Source organism: Monodelphis domestica, chromosome 5 (genome assembly GCF_027887165.1).
Source record: "Monodelphis domestica isolate mMonDom1 chromosome 5, mMonDom1.pri, whole genome shotgun sequence".
Lineage (NCBI taxonomy): Eukaryota > Metazoa > Chordata > Mammalia > Didelphimorphia > Didelphidae > Monodelphis > Monodelphis domestica.
Genome location: NC_077231.1, coordinates 154,971,851 through 154,997,893, shown reverse-complemented (window position 1 = coordinate 154,997,893; position 26,043 = coordinate 154,971,851). Strand labels below are relative to the sequence as shown.

The 26,043-nt window shown below is 33.8% G+C and overlaps 1 protein-coding gene across 6 annotated transcripts in view; it reads right to left on the bottom strand.

Annotated features, from left to right (window-relative positions):
* Nucleotides 1–26,043, bottom strand: part of SEMA3D (semaphorin 3D) — a 242,136-nt gene that overhangs the window by 176,107 nt on the left and 39,986 nt on the right. The window contains exons 1-2 of one of the 6 annotated variants that reach the window (XM_056799466.1): nt 23,447–24,039; nt 11,970–12,051 (exon numbers count right to left, since the gene is read on the bottom strand). The exons of 2 other annotated variants lie outside the window; for them this stretch is intronic. The gene's annotated coding sequence lies outside the window, so the exon portion shown is untranslated. Of the gene's footprint in view, nt 1–11,947; nt 12,052–23,446; nt 24,040–26,043 lie in introns of those variants that run through there. 3 more of the 6 variants (XM_056799465.1, XM_056799464.1, XM_056799467.1) reach the window with 3 other exon arrangements.

Below are 26,043 nucleotides of genomic sequence, written 5' to 3'. Positions count from 1 at the left end.
CAATTATTAGGAAAGACTTTCCTGAAGTGGAGCCTCATTTTCAAATAGGCAGAATTGCTTGATAGCTTGCAGGAGGCAAAAGAATGGAGGCATACCTCTGCCATGAGCCCTTCAAACACCAGCAAACGTCTGTCAACAGCATGTGTCAGCAGCCTTCCTACAAGGCAGTGTTCCCATTTCTAATATATACACTCTGTGTAATCCCAACCCTGTCAAGTCATTTTTCTACTGCAAAGTTCAGTCTCTAACCGATAAGACATTGAGAAGGGATTATCTGCTTTCCTTTACCTATTTCACCAAAGCCCCAAATTGATCAGTCTCAATTTGTTCAAGCCTCCCTCAAGGAGACACCCATGTAACAGAGTATTACATGGACACGGGCACAACAAAAAAATCCTATAAATCCTTGTTTTTTTGGAGTCAGTTTCTATTTTTGTCTCCTGGTGGTCTTGTAAAGCCTTCATTCCCTGGCCCCTTCCTATCTTTCCAATCTTCTTACACACTGCTCTAAGCCATAGCTTCTGTGAGCCAGTGCCACGTGCCTGTTTGATGTTCTTTATAAAAGACCATCCATCTCACAATAGAAATTTTTACTGGCTGGATCCTTTCCTCATCTTCCTCCTCCCTTCCGCTTCCTGGCTTCCTTCAAGTCCGAGCTAGAAATCTCACTTTTTCCAAGAAGTCTTTTCAGATGCCCTTTTTGCCTTTGAGATTTCCTCCAGTTCACCCTATTAGTATCTCCCTTCTATATATCTTATTTGACATTAATTCTTTCATTCCACAGCTCTGTGAGAACAAGGACCCTATCTTTGTTTCCTAAGTGCTTAACATTAGGCTTGGGAGATAGAAAGAACCTAATAAATACTTATTTTCTTAGCTTTTATTTCCTAAAAATATAAGTTAAAAGTAATGCAGTTCCCAGAAAATATTAATTTTAAGAGCTACTGAACAAGTGGTGGTATATGTTTGTAATAAAATACTATTGTACCATAAGGAACAACAAACAAGATAATCATCAAACAAAAACAAAACAAAACAAAAAAACAAACCAGGAAAGATGTATAAGTAGTGATACAGGAGGATGTTGTACATAATAACAACAATATAGGATGATAAACTGTGAATGACTTAACTATTATCAACAAGGAAACAATCCAAGATAACTCCAAGGAATTCATGAAGAAAAAGGACTTCCATTGCTGAACTGTTAATATAGACTGAAGTATATCATTCTTTACTTTATTTCCTCCATGAATTTTTCTCTAGTGAAAGCAAAAGGAATCTTGTTTCACAATATGATGAACAGAGAAATAGATATTATATTATAGTATTTATATATATAACTTGTATATATGTGTATTTTATATGTGTATATATATATAAACTGCCTTCTTGGTGAGGAAGGGAGGGGGAAAAGGAAACAAAAAAAGAATGATTTTTGGATATAGCTAGTGTAAGAATGTATTTCTCTTGGATAAGCACATTTATTATAGTTTGTTATATATTTATAATAAATATATAATATTATGTTAAATGTTTGAATATTTAAAGCTACTATAAACATTAAAATGGAATCTAATAAAAGAGCCCCAATTTAATTCACATTGCTATTCCTAATCAAAGGAAAGTTCTCCCCATTGACTAGCAGATTACATTAACATATTTGGGGAGCTTTTAAACTAATGAGCTCATTTAACATTAAACAAATTTCCAATGAATGACTTTGGCTACTGAATCCACAAAATAAAGGCCTTATCAACTGCATTTAAGGAAAAGGAAGGAGCTACTTTCTCTTTTCACTAAATCCCCAAATATAAGTTTCATGGTAAAATTACCTCCTTTTTAAGGGATTAGGATGTGGGTCAAATGTTGTTAATAAATGCTATGGAAACCATATCCCTTCTAAGTGAATGATTTCCTGAGTAACTGAAAGATCCTGGAAGGAGAATTCACTTAAAACTAATGAGTGGCTTATGATGTTGCTCTGTTAAAAAAAAAAAGTCACATATGGTCCTCAGTTAATGGAGCTATGTATGGGTGCTGCAAATCCCCACAAGCAGAAGACTATAATCCAGTATGTAAAAAAAAAAAAGGGGGGGGTGTTCTCCAAGGGCAAAGCTATAGTTAGAGCTAACACTTACTATTTAATGTCTTTGTAGTCACCATAAAACTATTTTGTGTTTTCCCCACCTCAAAATATAATTCAAGCAAGGGTGCAGGTTTGTATTAGAAAGGTTAGTACCAGTTTACTTAAATGCAATGTTTATTTAGCATCTAATAATGTTTCCTATTTAGAGGGGGCAGGGATCTGTTTTCTCAAGGTTTCTGCCAAGTCTCATAAATCTGAAAGAAGGCAGTAAGAGTTACCCTTACTAATATTGAAAATAGCCACACACACACAATAAACAGGGACCTAGTTTACAAAGTCATCAATGAGAAACCCTAATGGGGAAAATTTGGATTTCTTTTAGAGATAATTTGTGATATATATATATATATACATATATATATATATATATAGAGAGAGAGAGAGAGAGAATGAGAGTGTGTGTTTTGCACTTAAAGAAAAGTAGAAGTGATGTTCAGATACTGATGAATATATTTAAATAATATAAACATATATAAATATATATGCAATTGAAAAACATGGAATGAGAAAGTATGTATGCATAGGCATATGGACATTAGTGAGGAGAGAGAGAGAAAGGATAAGTAGATGAGAAGGATAAAAAGGAAAGGGGAGACTGGAAATGGGGAAAGAGAAAGAAAAGGAGATAGAAAAGGAGAGAAGAGAAAGATAAGGAGAAAGAAGAGGATAGGAAATGATAAAAGGAGAAACTGAGACAATTTACTCTGGAATATTACAATTGATATTTATTTAAAGTTTCCTAAGAGAATTTTGTTTTGGTTTGTTTTGGTTGAGAAGTTCTAATAAAATGTTAAGCTACAAAAATGTCTTAACTTTCATAAATTCTGGGTAGGTGCTCTGCACAAATAACCAGTTCAGAAAGATTCATTGACATATAAAAGTTAGAGTTAACTATATACAAGGTATATGGTTTCTGTCTAAAACTTGGGTCTCTTCCTCAATAGATTATATAATTATTTTCACTAATTGTAAATATAAAAGGTTATTTTCTAAGATATGACATTATTGTAATCTCATTTGTGAATGTGCCATAAAGACATTCTAAGAAGAAATACTTCATCTTCATTGAAATATATAAATGTGCAGATAGGATATAAATGAACCAAATATAACTAGTTTCTGTATTGAGGAAAAAGTAAAAAAGAAAGAAAAATCACATTTTTCTATTCTGTGGAATCCTGTATTTTCTTCCTTTATTCATGGGCCATAAGCCTAATATATATATGAAAATTAAGGGTTTCTTTTTACCCTTGTTTTATTATTTGTTTTCTTTCAAAGAACTTTGTGAAAGGAACCCCATAAGAGAAAGAGATGGGAACTTTTTTTTTCACTTCTGACAAACACTGTAGATATTTCCCCTGATTTTTAAATTTTATGTCTCTCCTTCCCCTCTTTCTCAAAACAGTTCCCAGACAGGGAATTTTCAGTAAGGTCAAGGACCTTGGATGTTGTAACATGTTCTCTTTCAGTCTGGAAAGTTTTTATTTGAACAAATTTTCATGAAAAATAAAGATTTTTTTCACATTTTCCCCTAAGGAATGGAAGATTTCTCTCTTTAAGTAGTGGCTGTCCAGCCCAGAACGTGCTGAATATTTGGTCTGACAACCCCACATTTAAAATGATTCTGAAATATTTCTCTCTCCACTTTCTTCAAAACTCTTTCTTCTCAGTAAGATTCACTCCCTCTACCTACAACACTGATCTGGTTCTTTCTTGCCCTCTTTAAAACCTAGATCAGGAGCTCCTTGAATAGCTTTTATCTAATGTTATAGAAAGAAGGGGAGGAGGATGACAATATCATAATTGTGCCTTCTCTAGAGCTTAAATGGTGAGGGAGGGGAGCAGGAAGTAAAGAGCACAATTAAGTATAATAATAAAAGAAGAAGCAGAGATTCTCTGGCAAAAAGCTCTTGCTAAAAAAATTCAGGCAGAGTTATTTCTCACCTTACAGTGTTAATTAGAGAATTGCTGAGCAAAGTAATCCCTGTCATTACATTTATCAAGGAATTCTGTAATAGCCTACCCATATGCATGAAAGACACATTCTGGGAAGAGAGTTCTATTTTTAAAGTCTACTGAATCAATGTCTCATAAAACTGGAGGAGGAAGAAAGCAAATTTATTGATGTTAAAGTTCAATAGAAAAACAAATGACCATTCTTATATACAAGATGCCTGCCTATAATAAAATATTAATATTAGGCAACAGTGGGAGATACATGTGAAGGTGAATCACAGAAGCGGGTTGGGGCCAAAGCCAGAAACTGACCCCAATCCTCGTCCTCTGACTCCAGGGCTAGCATTCTTTCCTAAGCATTCTATTTGCAGCCACCATTCTAATTGATCATACTGTTCACTCAAACCCCAAGGTATTTTGGACAACTATAGTAAGGTTTCTAATACTGTTCAAAAGTAGATTTCTTTGCTAATTGGATGGTAATAGCATATATTTTGTAGTTAAAGCAGGTAAAGAAAATGAAATATTTATATATCATGAATTATATTTATATACTTAACATATCTGAATTTTAAATATATATTTATATATTCAATATATATGTCATGAAATAAGTATGTATATAAACTTAAAGTTTCACAAAGAGCTTTCCTCCCAGTTCTTTATTATTTCTATTTTGCAGTTGAAAATTTATAGAATAGGCTCAAGGTCATATAGCCAGTCAGAATAGTCAGAATGCAGAGTATAAGCTTGGTCTTCAGATGACCAAGACAAAAGCTCTTTTACTTATGTAATACATCATTTCCTAGATAGATTTTATTTCCTTTTTACAGGAGTATGTAGGCAAAGGAAGGAAAATAATCTTTTAAAGGCACTGTCAACAAGGATTCTAGAAAAACCAAGCTTGCAACCTAGTAAGATCTGATGAACCCCAAGTTTTAGAACTAAATTGTAAATTGGAGACCCCAAAGCTTGTACATGTTTCTAGTTCCTGTGAGAGTCCACCCCGAGGGGAATCTCAGGCTAGCAGTTTCAGACTGAATAGTGGACCCTCTGGTGAATGACAATCCTAGTTGGGTAGGATTAAGCATATGCTAAGGACCCTCCTTTTTTTAGGTAGTCTCCCCTATTGTATCAGAGACACTTTCCCAAGAAGATCTACACCTGGGTAGGGACCATCCTTTAGTATCCATAGTAAGCAGCCCCTTCCCTTAGACCCTCACTTCTAGCTATGACTCTTTCCCCAGGCTTGATTTTATGCAGTCAGTATGGTTTGAACACTCCCATTTTCTTTGTAGCTATAGTGATATCAATCATCTTTCCCTGCCCCTGGATTCCCCAAATGGTATAGAGGTTCCCCAAATTATTTTGTTCATTGGAATTGTCCAATCTAGTGCAGTTGGCTCTCCCAGGGGTCAGTGTCCAGAGTGATCAGAGTTCAATCCTCATACTATGTGTTGGCGTGTGGCGCAGCAGAGGCCTATTATTTCATTGAACCCTTTTCCCTTTATTAAGGAGTGATTTTTGACTTTTTAATAGTTCTGTGTTTTTCTAAGACAGCAGCACTGTTTTTTTTTTATTTACATTGCATCTATATCTTAAAATAAGTTCATGGATGATTTTTAAGTTAGGGAATGGGGAGGGAGCTCTCAGGAAAATGTCTTTAGAAGACAAACTAGCTTGAACAACCAACCTTCTAAATTGTTTAAATTTGTAAAAAAAAGGTATGGAAAGAAAGAAAGAAAGAAAATCTCTGTAATACATAAAAGTCTAATTGGGTTTATCAGGAGTCTGAGGTTATGCATCTTGCCCAGGGAGGAAGTTACTGCTTTGAAGCAAAAACAAATACAGGACTCATGTAAAAAGAAAAGAGAACTTTGAGGTCTCCAAACACTAGTTAAACATGACAGATAATATCAAATCACAATAGTTCTTTCTGTAGTGGATAATAGTTGTATTGTTGGTCTAAAAATCAGTCCTGAATTTTGCTTTTTTCTGCTAATGTTTCTATTTCCCCAAATTTAATTTTTTCTCCGTTTCTGGCCTTCACATCAGAGAAAGAACAAACATGTACTGCTTCCTGATTCTCCCTTAATTGGATTTTTATGCAAGAATAACCAGAGGATGTTACTGTGAGATAGCAGGAAATCCTCAGCCAGATTTTAATGTACTCCTCCACCTCATGGGAACCAAGCTTCTTTGGGGGTGAAGGAGGGAGGAGGGAACAACTGGCTACATCAATATTTTACCACCTATAAAATCTCTCCTAAGGAGGAACCTTTGAGTTACTCATTATTGAGGCAGGACTTTTAACTCTCAGTTCCCAAGTACATATTGATAGGGTTTACTTTCCTTACAGTAAGTAGGAATTTGGGGCCACACAAGGTCAGCTTGTGCACAACTGAAATCTTTAAAGAGGCTCCTGAACCTCTTCCTGTGTATTCCTTCAATAGACCTCATTTCATGCTATAAAAGAATTTCATGTAGTCACTTCCTAGACCATTAAATTAGAACCAAAGGCTCTATTGACTTGTACATCACATTAATATACTTTCAAATATCGTAGTCATCATCCATTTGGGGTTTGTTTGGTCAAATAGTGGTTGTTCCAAGAAGCCACAGGACAAGCAATATAAGTGTGTTTCTATGTCAAACAAGCATCCCTTCTTTTCTCTTTTTGGAATATAAATCCTAATTTCTAAAGTTAACATAAAGTTACAAATTGTACATGTGTTTTGAAGGAACATATACATAGAAACAAGAGACCTATTGACCTATGCACTGTCACTTCAAACAGGCACTATACTGGAAAAATGGAAACAAAATGTAACTTCTGTATGTTCAGAAACAAGAGATTAGGTGAGTCTTATATCTGTACCACTGTCTTTCTTGGTATATTAGTATATTCTTTGACATAGGATAGAATCACTGAACCCTTAAATTATATTTTGAAGAAAAGATGGCAAAATTTCTGGAACTAATTTATTGAAGTCATTTCTACATGTAAAATACATATATAGAAATGAATCAGAGGGTGATTATAATCAATCTCAACTTTCAAAGATCCTTTAGCAAGATTCTACACTAAAATCAAGGTTTGCTTTCATTTTTTAAAAGTTATATAACTGGGATATATAATGCTTTGTGTATAGAGAACTTAACACTGTACATACACAGGATAAGATAAAGAAACATAAAGAATGGTGCTCCCCCAATTGTTTTTCTTCAATTTTACTTAATAAAATACCAATAGTTTGGGTCCATGATTTCCACTTGTATAGGGCATTGATGGTGGACCTTTTAGAGACAGTGTGCTGTGCTCCTACCTCCACCACAGACAGGGCAGGGAGAAAAGGCTCCCACTGAGCTGCTGGGCAGAGGGGTGGGTGATGAGAAAAGAAAATTTCATCTGTTTCGGGGAAAGACTCCTCCAGAGTCTGTGTGCTATAGGTTTACCATCATGGGTATAGGGAATTCCCAAGTGAGGAAAGTCAGTCTAAATACAGATATTCACTATAACTACAACTTGAATCTCAGAGAGTCTATAGATTACTGAGAAGATAAGTGATTTGCCAATGGCTACAAATCAAGTACATGTTAGAAATGGAACTTATACATAAGTGTTGGGAAGATAGACCCCTACCTCTTTATACTCGATTGGATTTTATTGATAGTGATAGGTTTGAAATAATCAATACTGTGAATCTAGAGTGATTAGTATTAATACAATCAATAGAGTTCATAATTTTAAAATATATTTTATGAGATTAGATTTTATGAGAAAAGTGTTTTATAAAATAGAGTTTATAATTTTTATAAGGATTTCTAACTCAAGCATAAAAACTGCTTCTAAGGGGATTTTCAACCCGTACCTAATCTTGTACTTCTTTTGTCCTAAGATGCTGACCATGTAGGCTTCGTGATGAAAAATGGTGAAAACATCCTACACCTCCCCCAATTTGGAAATAGCCATCTTTCCCTCAAAGCCAGATGAGTTTGAGGTAATGGTCATCATTATCTGACCAAATAAGGGTATGATCTTATGACTTGACCTTTAGACCAGCAGTTCTCAACCTGTGGGTCATGACCCTGGTGGGGGTCAAATGACCAAAATACAGGGGTCGCCTAAAGCCATCAGAAAATACATATTTCTGATGGCTTTAGCCGCTGAGAAATTGCGCTACTTTACAGCAAGATCTCGGAAAGAATGGGGACCCTGCTGCCCGCACATTGTACTAATATTAGTTACCTATCAGCAGCCTTCCCACTATGAGGGGCGATGGATTTACCCTGTTGCCTGGAGACTGGACTCAAACAGAGACCCAGAGAGAGCACCTGGGCGCTGGCTCCAGAGGGGTTAAGAATGAGTCCTGGAGCAGATAACTCCTGGAGCAGATAACAGAGCCAAGTAACCCCAGCAAAGTGAAGCTTCAGCTTGAGCTGGAGGTAGACGAATAGCAGCGTCTTTGGACCCCCTCCCCAGGCAGGACTTACCTCCCACCCCAGTGCTCAGGCTGCCCCCTGCTGGGTTAATATTTCTCAACATATAATTAAATATTGTTTTTGTGATTAATCACTGTTTAAATTATGTTTGATTTGTAGCAATGAGAATATATAATGCATATCAGGTATTTACATTCCTAATCATAACTGTAGCAAAATTACAGTTTTGAAGTAGCCACCAAAATATTTTTTTTTGGTTTGGGGTCAGCACAACATGAGGAACTGTATTGCAGGGTCAAGGCATTAGAAAGGTTGAGAACCACTGCTTTAGACTAATATGGGCGTTGCTAAACTAACAAACCAATCAGCTTTGTAGTTGAGTAAATGTTACTAAATAAGGTCTATGTGATGCTACATCTTGTGATACATCATTAACCTTGTACGGAAAATATTCATTTGTCATAATTTGGGTATTTAATCCAGGTCTCTTGTGTTGGGCAAGGTCTCTTGCTGGGGTCTGACTATGTAACACATGCATGAGAACGCTTTTATTGGGGGACTTGGACCTCTTCCAATAAATTCTAACTTTTTACCTTGACTTGAAAGAATTTGGCTCTTTTACTTTATTTATCCAAATTGTTGATAGTGGGGCAGTGGGCTTCTATTGCATGACAAAGACTTCTTGACTTTGAATATAATCTTTAAAAGTAAGCAAAAACAAAGTAGGAGTAGCATATGTGGAGTCATAGGACCTGAAAAAAGTTGAGATTGTGCTACTTCCTACCCATCTTGCCTAAGAAGGACACAATTTCCTAGGGCATGTTTCTTTAGCTATAAAATACAACAAAATATGTCTATAAATCATATTCTACCATTTAATTCAATTCAACAAACATTTAAAGTCTTACTATACACCAAACACTAAACCAGGTTTTGGTGTACAAAGACAAAAACAATCCAGTCCATGCCCTCAGAATGTTTATAATCTACTAGAGACTAAAACATACAAATCAATTAAGACAACACACATGAATAATTAGAAATTGGAGAGAGAAAGTGGCAATTGGGGGAATTGGCAAAATTCTCTTGTAGAAGTAAGTCAACAAGCCTTTATTAAACATTCACTTTGTGCTAGAAATTGTGCTAAGCAGGCAAGATACAAAGAAAGGCAAGGATAAAAACAATCCTTGTCATCAATGAATTCACATTCTAAGGGGAGAGAAAATAAGCAAATAAGTACAAATTATATATATATATATGTATATATATGTATGCATACATATATATGTCATATAATGGAAGGCAAAATTAGAGGGAAGACACTAACAATAAAGAAGACAGGATGGGAAGAATGGAGTAAGTCATTAAGAAAAAATAATAATGGTGGCAATGACTTAAATAATAATTACAATTCACCATTATCTCATGTCAATTACTTCTATCTGAAGGTAGGATTTGAGATGAATCTTAAAAGGGACTAGGGAAGATAGGAAGTAAAGCTAAGGAGAAAGGAATATTCCAGGCAGTGAGGGACAATGAGTTAAAGATGGAGTATCATGTGTGAGGAACAGCAAGTATGCCATGTTGTGAAATTGCCAGAGGGCTTATATTTGATCCTATAAATAACAAGAGCTATTGAAGTTTGTTCAGTAGAAAGATGACATAAATGCCTTCACTTTAAGAAAATTGCTTCAGCAGGTGAGTAGAGGATAGATTGGAAGAGGGAGAAGCAAGAAGCCAGGAGACCAATCAAAGATTATTGCAGGCTAGGAATTAGGGCTTACACTAAGACTGTGCTTGTGGGAGTGGAGATAAGGGATATTGTGAGGGATGTTGTAGAAATGAAAAGACCTTACAATAGATTGGATATGTGGGATGAGTACAAGTTCAGAATTGAAAATGAATCCAAGGCTTCAAGCTTTGATGATTGGAAGAAGACTAGTCCTCTTGATGATAAAAGAAAATCTGGGAAGGTAGGAGGGTTGTGGTGTACAGTTTAGGGTGGGAAAATTTCTGTTTTAACCACTTTAAGTTTGAGATGCTTAAGGGACATTCAATTTGAGATGGCTAAAAAGAAACTAGTGATACAAGAATGGAATTCAAGATAGAGATATGGACTCCATTTAACAAACTGGACATCAATGACACTTCAAATGAGATTCTAAGATGCACAAATGAGGAGGCAAAACATTCTAGGTAATAAGGAAAACTTGAGCAAAGATAAAACCATTGGAGACCATAAAATAAAAGGGAATAATATGTAATTGAATCTGAAAAGTTAGGTTGGAGTCACATTGCAGATGGCTTTCTATGCCAAACAGAATGGTTTGTATTTTATTGTCATAGAGAGAAGATGGTACCACTTAAGCTTTTTGATTAGAGAGTATCCTAGTCAGATATATGCATTAAAGAAAAAAGAGTTTTCTGTAGCACAAAAGAGGTAAATCTGAGCTCACTTCAACAGTGTTTTTATTTGCTTTGATTGTAGAACATGAACAACTATGGTTAATCCCAGAAAAGACTGTTGCTCCAGTTCAATGATTCAAATAAAATCAATTTAATAAATAACTCCCCAGAGAGATTTTGGAGCCAAGATGACACCTGGGTCACATAACAAGCCAGACCAGCACGGAAATCCTGAGAAGTGAAGGTTCTTAGGACCTGAGGCCAAGGTGAGTTTGGACTTGGAACTGGAACTGTGATCTATGAGAGTTAAACTAAGCTATGGACCTAATCCTGAGGTGGTACAAGATGGGAGGGGGATTATGGTTATGTTTCATGTAGTAAGGGTGTAAATTTGGGTATTTGTGATTGATTCTACTTTCAGAAATAAATATTTCTTTGTAAGAGTTCCTTTGTTATATATAAGTAATATCTGTTTTATGCTTTATGGCTTATCAGTCTGAGTAAAGTGAGCTACTGCTTTGCCATAGTGGGATGGTCATGTATCAAAGTTCCCATGTTCTCTCTACCTGAGTGAAACAAATGAGGCACATAAAGAAGAGATTCCTAGATTTTTCATGTGAAGAAAGAGCCTCTGATACAAAGGTTAGGGTATGCATAAGACCATTCCTAAAAATCATTTTCTTTATCCGCAAAACTGGGTAAGACAAGGAATTAAGGGAGCAGGGGGACTAAAAAGTAACAGGCAAAAAAATCCAATTCATGATTATCAGAGATTCAGAAATAATTATGACATTACCTTCAGTCATCAAAGTAGATAAAATAAGTGAAATGCTTTGAACACTGAAAAGTGCTACATAAATATTAGCTGTGTAATAAACATAAGGCATGTGCCCCCTATGATGATAACAACATGTAGGAAGAATTATTGCACATTTTTTTCTTTTCATTTTATAAATGAATGATTTGTTGTCATTTCTATTCACCTTAATGCACCTTATTTGAATGATCTACTCACAGTCTTAAACAAGTCCTTGACAGTGGGACATTGTTTACTGCATATGAATCAAAGAACATTCCCTGAAGATTATTGATGGATCCTGCAAGTAAAAAAGCAAATGCTTAGATCATTCCTTTTTTGAGATTTCTTATTTTAAGGCAGACAAAGTACAGGAACAAGGTACTTTTCTGGCACTCACACATTTCTATAAGAATTTCATTGTTAGATGCTTCAAAGGGAGAAATATGCAGAGACATACTGGATGAATGAGTTTGGTGGTATGCAGAAATGAAAAATGAAATTGAATGGAAAATAAAGTCAAATCTCTTGTCTTGAAGCACCCCAGGTGCATATAATTAAGATCTCAATATGGAAAGATATTAAATTCCTCCTCTCAGAACAATAGAGAAGCAGACTGGTGTGCTGAATAGAAAAATCGCCTCAGAGCCAAGAAGACACTGGGAAGGTTATTTAATCTCTGAATGCTCCAGGCAACTCCCAAAAAGGATAGGAGCATATATCCTAGAATTAGAACTGAAAAGATCAGAGGCCATAAAATGCAACTGCCTCATTTTATAGATGAGAAGACTAAGGCTGAATGGAGTTAAATAATTCATCTGGAGTAACATGGTTACTAAGTATGAGGCAAGACTTTAATTTAGGAAATCCTGATTCTAAGTCTAGTGCTTTATTCACTACAAGTCTAAAATGGTAGGTTGCACTGAAGGTGCCAATCAAGATTGAAAGAAGTTTCATGAATGATAAAAAGATCTCTCTCTCTCTCTCTCTCTCTCTCTCTCTCTCTCTCTCTCTCTCTCTCTCTCTCAATATATATATATATAAATATGCATACATATAATAGATTTATATATATCATATAAAAGTCACTAAATTATACATAACCATTAACACAAAAAACCCAGTAATAATCATAAATCATAAAGAAATCAATGAGGAAAAAGCTTCATGCCTACAAATATATACATAGGTATATATATGTGTATATATATTAGTTCTTTTCAAAGTATATATATATATGTATATACATACATATATATATAGTAACTAAAAGGGTGTCCAGAAATTAAGAAATATTTTAAATATTATGGTACATGAATATAGTGGAATAGAAAATTTCAAAGGAAATTGGGAGGGTTTCTCTTTGGAGAAATGTGATCATTGCTACAAGAACAATTTATATAATGATGTAATTTACATAATATATAATAATATAATTATATATAATGATATATATAATATTATAAAGTAAAATTGCTTTCAACTTAGAACACTGATCAATGAAATGATAAATAATGTTTTCAGCAAACAGAAGATTAAAACTATCTAATTCCTAACAGAGAAATGATGAATTTAAAATATAAAATAAGATTTACATTTATGGATTTGGCCAATGTGATTTTGTTTTGCTAGACTGCATATTTGTTAAGAGTTTTCTCTTTTATTTTGATTCAATTAGGAGTAATGGAAGAGAGAGAAAATAAATGCTTTTTAAAAATTAAAATGCTAACTTGAAAAAATAAAACTTCAAAAGATCATCTTGGCTAAACTCTTAATTTTATAGATTAGGTAACTAAGGCCCATATAGTTTAAATACCATTTCCAAGGTCCACACATCTCCATAGTAGGAGAGCAAGGACCAGAACTCATATTTTCTAACTCCCAGAGTTAACCCTACTATGCTTCTGGAAGGAACAAAAAAAAAAGAGTTTAATAAATTAAGGAAAAATAAAGGATCCTGATTTTTGTAGGCTCTATCATCAAAGATTCTTTTAAAATATTTGTCTAATAATTGACAGGTTTTTTTGTGAAAGATGAACAAATGGAAAATAGAGGAAGAGGACATATGATACTGTTTACAAATAGTAAAATTCACTATATCACACTGAAATCTTTCTTTCCTCCCCCTCCCTAGACTACCTCTCATAGGTGATTCCTGTCTCAAACCAGCATTTTAGGAAGAGTCATGCTTCAACTGATTCTAGTCTCAGTTCTCTTCTTGCCTGCTTCATTTTTTTTCTCCCTATCCTTTCCATTTCCCCTTTAAATGTTACTTTTTTTCTACTAAAATGTAACCTCCTTGAAGGTATGGGCAATCTTACATGTTTTTATAGTATTCCCAGAATATTTAGTGTGTTTGACTTTTAGTAAGCACTTAACTGCTTTATTCAGTTAGCCAGGTACATTAATACACTATAATGCATTCCATGCACTAGATCTGGGTAGGCATTCAATAAGTTTTTATTGATGAGAATGAGGATTCAACATCTATCTGTAGGTAACAAAATGGTAAATTGGCAAATGTAAGGTCTGTACAAGCTGTTCTGTTTGCCAAAAATTCAATCAAGGGGCATTCAGACAGAAAAGTTTAGGTGGTAGACCTTTAGCATAGTGTCCATTTGAGAGTCTGCAAATTGATTATGTCAGCATGCCAAATGGTGGAAGATACAAATTTTTGTCTGTGAATTGTACACAGATTAACTAAGTAGCCCAAAGCATTTCCATCAAATACAAATACAGCTAGCTTTGTGGTAAAAGTGTTGATTAATGAAATTATTATTAGATTTGGAGTACCACTTAAGATAGACTCTGATAAGGGATCTCATTTTACCCAAGATATCCTGAAAAGAGTCTATGAGAATATAGGGAAAATACCCAAATATCTTTATCACCTACAAAGTTCAGGTCAAGTGGAGCATGGAAATAGGGAACTCAAGACTATGGTGGGAAAGATCTGTGCTGAAACTCATCTAAAATGGCCAGGTATTCTTCCCATAGCTGTCTGAATGAGTGAAACAATGTATGCTTAGGGTACTAACAATGTTATGAGTATTTATAAATTAGTTAGCTACTAACAAAACTAGGTAGGTACTTAGTTTAGTATAGAAATATGAGGAGGCAGAATAATTTTATTAAGATAGGGCTTTAGTTAAAGATTAAAATTTAACATAAAGAAGATAAGGTACTGACTTTCATTACAACATACATTACATAACACATAACATTACATAACAGTTTTTGTCAACTGACACATTGGACCTGAAGGTGAAGCCTAGAAGGTAAAGATCTGATGTCTCCTGGATTCCCTTGGACAGCTAGCAAACAGACTCTTTTAATTTCACCATACAAGGTTGAAAGAACATATCCATACACTCTGGTGGACAGAGTGAAATTTGGAGAAACCTTCTTTTCCCTGAGACAATTGAGGACTCAGCTGGATCCCTGTACCTGAACCACCAAGGATTCTCTATGTGTGAGAAATCTGGTTCCCTGTTGGACTTACCCTTAGGAAACTTGGATATTAAGATTAGAGTATTTAGATAATAAGTTTAATACCTGAGTTAATTGTCAGATGCTAACCTTTTCCCCTCATTCCCCAAACCTTGCTCTTCTCTGTTAATAAAGTCTGTATTTATATATTTATCCCTCTGTATTACTTTCTGCCACCTATCCAAATTATAGACACTTTTAATACATCTTAACATAAATGAATGGTTAACAATCTTCTTCCATTACTTCCTCTAATGGTTAACAGTGGGGGAGAAACACTTAAGGAAGGGAAAAGTAGAGAATAAAAAAGAATGGATAATTTTGATCATTTATGTGCTTAGCTTATTTATCAAGCTACTATCTGAATTTGGATATTCTTTTTCATTTCCTTATTAGTATTCAATACTATTGTTTTAATTTTTCTTTACCACATTCATAGCCCTAAATTCACTTAGTATGAAGATTTTCCTTCATGCTGTTCTTGGTGTTCAAGCTCCAGAAATCACCGAAATGGGTAAAATGCCATTATAACAGGATTTTTTTTTTGTATTTTAGCAATTGAGGTTACTAAATGTATGAAAGCAATAGAACCTACTTATATGAATTTCCTTTGTAGGGAATGATACTAGTGCAGGGTAACAAGGATAAAGATAGGGTCAATTTTAAAGCATTGTTTCCAAAATAATTGAATATAGGACTGTTACTTATAATGTATCAGAAGCTTAATTTGTCCTTGAACTTTCTCTTTTAAAATAATGTATTTTTAGGAAAGTACTGGTTTCATGAAATAGACTTTTTTGTAAAGTTCTCTGTAAGAAGTAATTATAGTTATCTGATATTGCTGAAATTTCAAGGACAATCACTGTTGTGTTAAAAAAAAAAAAGGAAAGGAAATTGCACCAGGAACTTCATGTAATAATTGTATGACATGAAAAAACACTTTGCTGTTCAGGAAGTTTTCTTTCTTCCTTAATAGAAGACAAAAAATTGGCAAAGTTCCAAAATAAACTTGATAAAGGTCTCCACAATCACAAAAGTTATATTGTTTAAATATTTGTAAATCAATTCTGTACTCTTCCAAACAGCTAAAAAAAAACACACAAAACTTTGCCATGCATGCCCCAAGCACAACTAATTCTTGGGCCTCAGTTTCTATCTTCACAAAATGTGAACTAATGATCACATTGGCCTACTACCTATTAATTATAAACACTTGGTTAAAAGGAAATTAAGCTTGACCCAAAGTAATACTGTTTCTTGGAAAGTTACAAGATTATGAACTTTGCTGTTATACCTAACATTTCTATACTCAAAAAAGTCATTAGTTTGCATAAGGAAGACTAGATGTGGACACTCCCTCCACCAAATGAGATTTAGACATGTCTTAGGGAGTTAAATATTACACACACACAATTAATAATATCAAAATGAGGATTTAAACACAGTTGTTCTTGACTCCAAGTTCAGCCACTCTATCTACTCTACCATGCTACTGCTTTGACCTTAGTAATTTATTTGAATTAGATAATCTATTTGATTAAATCATCCTGAATACTCAAAGCTAGCAATATCTTATCAGTATCTCAATATATTGTGGTATTCTGAATCAATAGCATAACAAGGAACTTGATTCCTCAGTAAATATTAAGAAATCAGCAAAGTAACATTGCTATAGTGGTCAGAAAACAACTGGCTACAAAAAAATGTCTAAGTATTTTAATTGGCTTTATTATAAAATAATAAGAATAAAATGCTCTCTAAAATACATAGAAAAGGGGAAAATATTTTATCTTTTCAGTGTATTAATATTAAATTCTTAAGACATCTCCATTGCTTTATAAATAAAAGAATATATTCATTTTGTGCAGCTTTTCTAATACTCAAATATAAAAGAAAGTTGTTCGTTTTTTAATAAATTCCTTTTCCTCTCTTTATCTCTTATCCAACAGTCATTTACTATGCTACTACCCTGTTCAGGACACAGGAATATATGTAAAAGGGAGGCACATTTTAGATAAGATAGATACTTTTCCACATAGTCTAATAGAGAATATCTATCTATCTATGTACATATCTATCTACACAGGGCTTTTGAATTGTTTATAAAATCCATGTGTCTTAAGTACTACAAATATTGTTTCCTTGTTCTTTTCAGATGATAAACCCAGATCTTACAGTTCTAGGACTGATGTACTTCCCTACTTCATTGAACGCTTTGGTGTTTAATTGCTTATTTAAAAATCACTTTTTTCTCCCTTATAAGCTTCCTATAAGCTTAAACAGATTTGCATGTTCCTATCATGTTTCTCTAGAGCTATGTGACATCCATCCTATTTGCACATAAAAAATATTTGCTTTCCCTTGCTGGACAAAAGAATTGGCTAGTAAGTAAATTGGACCAGTTATTACTAAACTAACTGAAAGGATCATTCTATCATATTGGACAGTAATGAACAACAATTAATATTGCCTTAAGAATATTAAATCTCTAGATCCAGTAGGAATAAGCCTTTCAGACCAAGTAGAAAAAAAGAATCACCAAAACTCTCCACAGAAGAAAGAATTGTTTAAGTGTTTCAAGATGCATTGATTACCATAAAAAATGTGAGTATGTATAAATGTGTGTCTGTCTTTCTCTTTCCCTCCCTATTTCTTTAAGTATATAAAAATATATAGATACATTATATACATACATACATATAGGGGATTAGGTTGACCAACAAAACTGTAATCTTTCACTAGAGATTGCTGAAAATAAACTTTTCTGCATATAATTCTTTGTAACAAAACATTAATGCTGATAATATGCACTTTTACTAATATAGTCTATAAAATGCAGTACATAAAATTGATTAACATACAAAACATTTTCTCACTAGTAACTCCCTAGAATTCTATGATTTTTTTGTGCTATCACGTCAATAAAAACATTAAGACTATATTTACTTTTCATAATATTTGAAATTTGCAATACCATAAATACAGCACAGCAAATAAAATTCTTAAAACTAAAAGGTTTTTTAACCTGAATCTTATCTTCCACTGTGTCAGATGGCAATTTGAGAATATTGTACTATATACTATACTGCTAGAAACCTGTCTACGTTAGCTGCTCTCAGAAAACCAAGCAAGAAGCTACTAGGTTTTTAAATACTGCTGTTCAGAAGACTAGAAGGCTAGGGAGGTCTTTCATGACTAGTAGATGGCACTGGAGATCATAAAGGATGTACCAGCTTGAAATAACCCATCAGCAATATCTACATCATGTTCCACTTGAGATCCTTAAAGGTCTCAGAATATAGTTGCTCCACAAACTTGTAAGCCTGCATTATGCCTCTCATTTTTTTCTCTATTGTGTATAGCTGCAAATGTGTGAGGTTGGCAATGTGTATCTCCAGTGCTTAGCATTGTTTCTGACACACAGTAGACATTTAATCAATGTTGACTGATTGATTTATATTTCCCACTTATAGGTATATGTGTATTTATACTTTATGCAAATACATATAGTAGACACTGTGGTACAGTGTTATAAGCAGTTAAGTTCTAACAGACATTAAACAAGTTTATATACATTGTCTAAATTTAAAAAATAATAAAACTATTTCATTTGTTATTTACTTTGTACTCTTTGGAATGCTTTATCAGATTCTATTCTAAATAATTTTCTACCACAACTTTTTAAACTATTTTTAAAACATATCCATTTATGCCCCATTCTTTGGATTCTCTGATTCTCTGAATTGATGAAATACTTAGGGGTACATAGCATTTTTTCTATTACCCCCACCCTAATACAATAAATGTGGTGTTTATTTGTCTTCTTCGGTTAACCTAAATGGTGTATATTAGATGCTTGCTTTTTTTTTTTTTTTTAATCAGGGCTTTCTTGGGGTCTGGTCAGAATTTTGAAATGACCATAAATATCCTGAGAGAAAGAAGATAAACTGTGAAGGACTGTGAAGACAGTATTTTCAAGCCTTCTCATTTAACAGATGAAGAGAGACTCCAAAAAGTTGAGTGATTTATCCAATCTAACATATCCTTCAAAAAGGTAAGACTGTATGTAAAACTGGAAAAAATTTGGGTTTTGCATTATATAAATGAGCTCTCAACAACTTATCTTTCAGTGTTCTCCCTTCCATCCAGGCATACAAACTTTTCATGTTGTTTCCAGGTACTCTGCCCAATGCTCATACTTTAGAACTGACTGACCTCTCCTCATCCTTCCCACCCCCACCAAGAAAATGTACCAGTACTCCACCTTGGGCTTTACACTTTCAAACCACCAAAGGGTGGTAAGGATTATGTAAAGCTTATTAAAACTTCAATATTTTAAAAAATTGACTTTTTATTTTGAACCTTGCATACATATGTATATACATTGTAAACCTTAAATTCCTTGTCACAACATATGTATATAAAATACATATAAAAAAGAAAATGATTATGTAAAACTACAAATCTATATTATATACAACTTGCTTTAAATATATATAGACAATAAAGTATCACTATAGGTTACTACCAAAGCTGTATTATTTGTTTTACCTCTTGAACTTTCTTTCCTTATTTCCTTGCATTTTTAAACTCATGTTAAAATGAATGCAAGATTAAGAAATATATCATAATTTGTAAATAAAGCCAGGTCACTCTCTTTAAAATTACCTCAATATTACAGGGTATAATGGAAATATATATACCCCTTTCCAAAAACATGGCGGGGAACACAACTGAGGAAAACCAATATACTAAAAGTAATTCACCATTGGACAAGAAATTTTGATTTCAAAGCCCATTAAAAAAAATCCACTACACACCAAGCAGCTTCTGGGCTAACTGACCAGATTCTGCTACTCACTACCACTCTGTAGCTGGGCAAGCCCTCTGCTATTCTAGTCCAAAAGTGACATAGCACTAACAAGGTCAAATTTCAATCACATTTATAAAAGATAAACTGGTAGCAGTCCTCCACAAGGCTCATGAGACTATCTCTCTGAGCAACAGAAACATGCCCAGCCAGATCTTAAATGACAGGATTGCTGCATTAACCAATGATCTTGAAGCAACCTGAGCTTTCAGTAAAGCAACTGCAAAGCTTCTCTGTCCCTTCTCAAAGCAGAGGTGGCAGAAAGTGCAACAATGCACGTCTGCAAGGCTGTACCTCTCTCAAACTTTAAGCTGTGCTAAAGGGCAATAGTGATTATTTAAATTCTCATTCAATGAGCTCCATCCAACCTCTCTTCAGCCACTCAGAAACCTCATAGAAGAAACCTTCTCTGAGTAGATTATTTCAACTGCCAAGCCTTCCTGCACCTCCAATAGGGCTGCCTTTTTATTCCTCATTTTTCTACAATCTTCATTTGCCAGATTCTTTAGTTTTGAACTACTGTTTTCAAATACATTATATAAAAGCCTTCTGGAACTCAGATTCACCTTTCATTTATGAAGAAAAAAACTTGCCAAATCATCCTTTAGAAATGAACAACCTTTACTTACTCATTCTATATTCTCCAAATAGTTATATACATATATATATATACATATATATATTTCTTTTTTACAAAGGTTTTATTCTTTTAAGCCTTAAAACAGTTAGATGCAAATAAGCTGTAAAATCATAGTGTCCTGCATTCCATATAACCTATCATTCCATGTTCTTCAAACAGGCCAAGTTCTGAAAATCTATGACCCTCACAACTTTATACTCATAGTTTTTTGTTGTTGTTTTTTTTTAATAAAGAAAGGTTCTTCCTCTACCCCCTTTAAATAACCAAATTTTTCACATACAAGAGAAGTCTTGCCCTACATACTTTAAAGGTGTTTGGAGGCTAAATACGTATACCTTAGTTCATTCATTTTCTGTCATTTTTGCAGTCAAACTACTGCAGAAAACAGTGTTTACTTAAACATACAGCTTGGCAGTTTTTGTTAACCAATATTATTTTGCTATTCTTTCCAGGAAACAAACTGTCTATTTGTGAAAGAAACAATTCCTTACATTCTTTATTACTTATTTTAATTCTTTACCACTATACAAAAGTGGTCCTGGCTGTATAAATATGAAAGGGTAATATCTTATACCAGAGCTGTCAAACAGAAAGGTGCATGAAGGGGAGCAGTCAACCAGACTAAAATATAACTGGGAAATATTTAACAAAATAAATAAAATTACAATAAAACATAGGTGACAATATGTTTAAAGCTGAGCCTACAAAGATCCTTATATACAGACTAGTGACCCAATTTTTATTTGAGTTTCCCACCACTGCATTATAACAACAAAGTCAGTCAAACAAAACAAATGTACCTTTTTTTCCAAAACTGCAGAACATATTTTGAAGTTTGAGTTCATTACCTTGCTCTTAGGAAGCATACAAAATGCGTCATCATTGGTCCTCCAAAATTAGCACTTTTATGGTTGTTTTTCTATAGTAGTTGTTATGGTACAAATGGTTTTGGTTCTGTTCAGTTCACCAAGTTTTCCTGTTTCTCTAAAACATTCCCTTTTCTCATTTCTTAGAGCACTATTACATCCTCTTATATCAATGAGCCATAATTTGCCCACCTGTATTATTAACAAGTGATAATGGCTTAATATCTGCATTATAACAGTAGACAGAAGCAGTATGTTATACTGCACAGAGAAAGAGGGACAGATGGAGAATTCCATTCCAGATTCGAGTTCTGACTCATACTAACTATAGCATACTAGACCTTTAATGTTCTAATATGTTAAAGGGTACAATAAAACTTCCATTTGCTTGGGCTAAGGGTAGAAAGGAGGAAGGAGGTGCTGGATGGATATGAATGAAGCTCTTAGTAAACCTTTTCTGTTCAGTTTTATCTGACTCTTCATGACCTAATGGGGGTTTTCTTGGCAAAGACACTGGAATAGTTTGTCATTTACTTCTCCAGATCTTTTTACAGATGAGGAAACTGAGGCAAATAGGTTTAAATAACTTTTTCAGGATCACACAGATCACCTAGAAGAGTCTTTCTGGAGCTTCATCCACTGTACCACCTAGTTTCCCCAGCAAATCTTAAAGAATTACATAAATAAAATAGGCTATTATCAAAGTCTGAGTAGACTGGAAATCTTAGGCAGTGTGATAAAGCTAATGAAGTGGTTTGGGGGACAAGTGTCACTTTCACCTGTTCTTGGATCACAGTTTTATACTACTCCTTAAGATAAACTTGAAGAGTCCCATTTAAGTTTTATCCTCACTTTAGGATATACAATTATTAATTAGTTTGCTTATCTAATTCTTATTTTTTACTATGAATGAAGTCGATCATCTAATCTGTAAACATTTATTAAGCACTTACTCTGGATCAGGGTCTGTGCTGGGGTTACAAAAAAGAAGTAAAAGACAATTCATGTCCATAAGGTGATCACAATCTAATGGGGTAAGGCAGGGGTAGTAAGCAACAAATGGACAATAAAGAAGTAATTAATGGTGGGAAGACACTAAAATTAAGAGCAACTGAAAAAGGGCTCCTGTAGGATATGTCAATTAGGTTGAGATTTAGGTTGAAAGGAAGCCAGGGAAGGCAGGAGTCCAACATGGGGAAGGAGAACATTCCTGGTATAGTAATACTTCGGGAGGGATAACTATTTTGGCTATGTTAATAAGAATCATGTATCCATTTCTGAGGGAGAGTAAGTACCGTATAAAGTAAATTCATACTCTGTAATGAAAGAAAAATATGTGGGTAAGTAAATATTTACTCTGCTGAGTAAATAGATCCACAACTGGTTATGCTTGTTTGATATAGTGATGACTTTTGAGAATGTTCATAAATATTGAAAGCCAAACTAAGACAATTAAGCTTGAAATATGTAATGATTTTTTAACTGAACTAAATTAGAAATTAAATACAGTATACAAAAATTATATATAATACATAACAAAGGAATTTGTGACAACATAAAAAAACCTTGTAGGAAATTAAAATATAGGGGTAGCTAGGTTGTGTAAGGGTTAAAATGAAGGGTTTGACTAAAATATATGGTTCAAAGTATTATTGCTCAAAGTCTAATTGACCTTTAATAGTTTTTATTTACAAAAGAGGTGGATAGAGTAAAAGTAGAGAAATGCAAATGGGTAGAGAAGACATTAACCTACTCTGCCAGTACTTGTTGACCTTCAACAGAATTAAATTCTCAACAGAAGACAGTAATGGAAAGCCAGCTATCCACTCACCCAAGTTCCCTCCAAGAGGCAGGCAAAGACAATTACTGGAGTTGAAGGTGATTCCTGAGGCCGTCTTTCTTCCTTGAGCTGACTTTCTTCTTGAAGCTGACTTCCTTCTTGAGGCCAAGAAATTCAGGACCTTTTATAGTAGGTTATTATCTCTTCCCCTTTTCACAGGGACCAATCATAGCTTCCAAATTGTTTAGCACTGTCCAGGTGGCAGTGTTTGTGGGAACCAGTTATCACTTTCTGAAGGTCAATTTCTCATCAAAAAGGTTCACAGTTTTCTGAATGAACAGTGTCTGTGTGTATGAACTCTTCAAAGAATTCACAAGTTTCTGACTAAATGAGTTATCACCAATTTTCTGTAGTTATCACTCATTTTAGCAAGTAACTTGCAAACTCATGTACTTAGTGTTCACACTGCACAGTTGCTCAGTGAATTGGGTGCCAAACCTAGAGGCAAAAGACCCTGGGTTTAGATTTAGTATCAGATACTTCCTAGCTTTGTGCCACTGGGCAAATGACTTAACTCCTCTTCCTAGCCCTTTTTGCTCTTCTGCCTTGGAACCAATACACAGTATTGATTCTATGACAGAAGATAATGGTTTTTAAAAAACTAAAGTATAATATATCATATCACAAATAAGAATGCATCCTATCTGATTTTATGCTAAATGTCCTAGCTATCTGGAAACTCTACTGAGATACTTCTGGACAGCAGAAAGGTAAATGATGTGGAGAATTCAAATTAGATAACTTGATTTCATCTAGGATCTTTTTTAACTTTTGTCTTCTAAATTAATTAAATCCTTGCCCTCCCCCAGGGAGGAACAAAGACTAATGACTGGTAAAGTACAGGGAAATAAAAAATTAAAAGAACTAGATTTAGGGTCCTCTTTTTCACAAAAGAGGAAGGGGAGAGGAATGAGAAGGCAATTCATGTGTAAAGATCAGAGCGTTTTAGTAAATTGAAAACTCAGTATGAATTAATAGGGTACAATGTCTGCCAAAAAAAAAAAAAAGGTAGAGCTAACATAGCCTAGGGAAGAGGTAATCTTTGAAGTCCCTTCCAATCTTGAGATTCTGTTATTTTTTAATAATTACTGACATCTTTTTACCTGTTGAGTTCAAATTGTGCAGATTCTTTTATCTTCCACAAATGTTTTAATACAGATAACTATAGCTTATCTAGAATGTCAGCACATATATTAAAATGACCTCTGATACAACCTTTTTTTCTCTTTTTATAATTTAACAGCTACTTCAAGGTTTTGTGGTATATAAACGATTATTCTTCTTTTCATCTTTGTAAATTTACTATTTTTGTCAGTTAACTTTCAGGACCAACAATATTATTATCCATTTACCTACTTACATGCATTAAATAGGTCACATAGACTGAAATAATTTACTCCAGCTGACCATCTTAAATGAAAACAAATACTATTTCTTAAAGAAGATTCTGACTAGAAAATACAAATTCATGATAGATAATGGAAAACATGAAAAAATAACAAGCACTGTAGATAGTATCAGAAAAAAGACCTTATATATGGTACCCCATGCTGATTTATCTGAACCCTTAAGACTTTAAACATTTTTCTCATTCAAAACCATGTTTGCAGCCTATTCACTTTATAGTTGTGTAAGATGAATGTGAAAACAGACATAGATACTGTTGTGAGTAGGACAAGTCATGAAAATTCTTCAAACCAATTTGGCATAAAAGTGACAAGCTTTATATCATGGGGAAAATGAGTGATATATTGAGAAGAGTTTAATCAGAAAACATTAATCTTTTCAAACACTGGCTTGTTTGGGATATGAATAAATAATATAAAATACAGAACTACCTACAAATAACTCATTCTTTCTTAACTTGTGACTCCTAGTGTTCAAATCCCTCTAAAATATACATAACTTTTGCTTTTTTCTTAAGTGTGGATAAAAAATAATAGCAAAAACAAAGATATGGATGGAAAAATTCTTATTTACAAGTCAAAGAGGAATGATAAATATTTTCCTTCAAGTAGAAGAATATACTATGAAACTAAGTTCATTTTCTTTAACTTTTTCTACAAGTAGATATCTCCCTGAAAGATATAAATATCTCTCAAAATACGGAGGATACACCTGTAAATAATGATACCAACAGCCAAAAAGTAACTCTTCTTCCCCGTAAAAGATTTCCCTATCTCTCAAGAAAATAATTAACAGATCAGAGAAAAAGAGTGATGATCTACACAGGGATTGTAGAAATTTTCTCAGATGTCAGTCATGGTCCTAAACATATTTACTTCAGAATAACTGGTGCTATTGGCACTTGCTGGTACAGATATTGAATGGAAATTAGTTTACATAATACTTCACTTCTTTTTTAATGAAGAGAAACACAGTAGGTCATCGTACATGGAAACTGCCATATTTCAGTAAATAAATGTTATATTTAAAGTCTCTGTAGACTAAATGTTTTTATAATAAAAAAATTAAATTAGAAATCAACCTTACTGAACTGCTTTGCTTTCATACAAGTTAGCTATAATACTATTTATTATTATTAATAGTTTTGTAACTGGGTATCCCTAACTCAACTCTATTGAAAA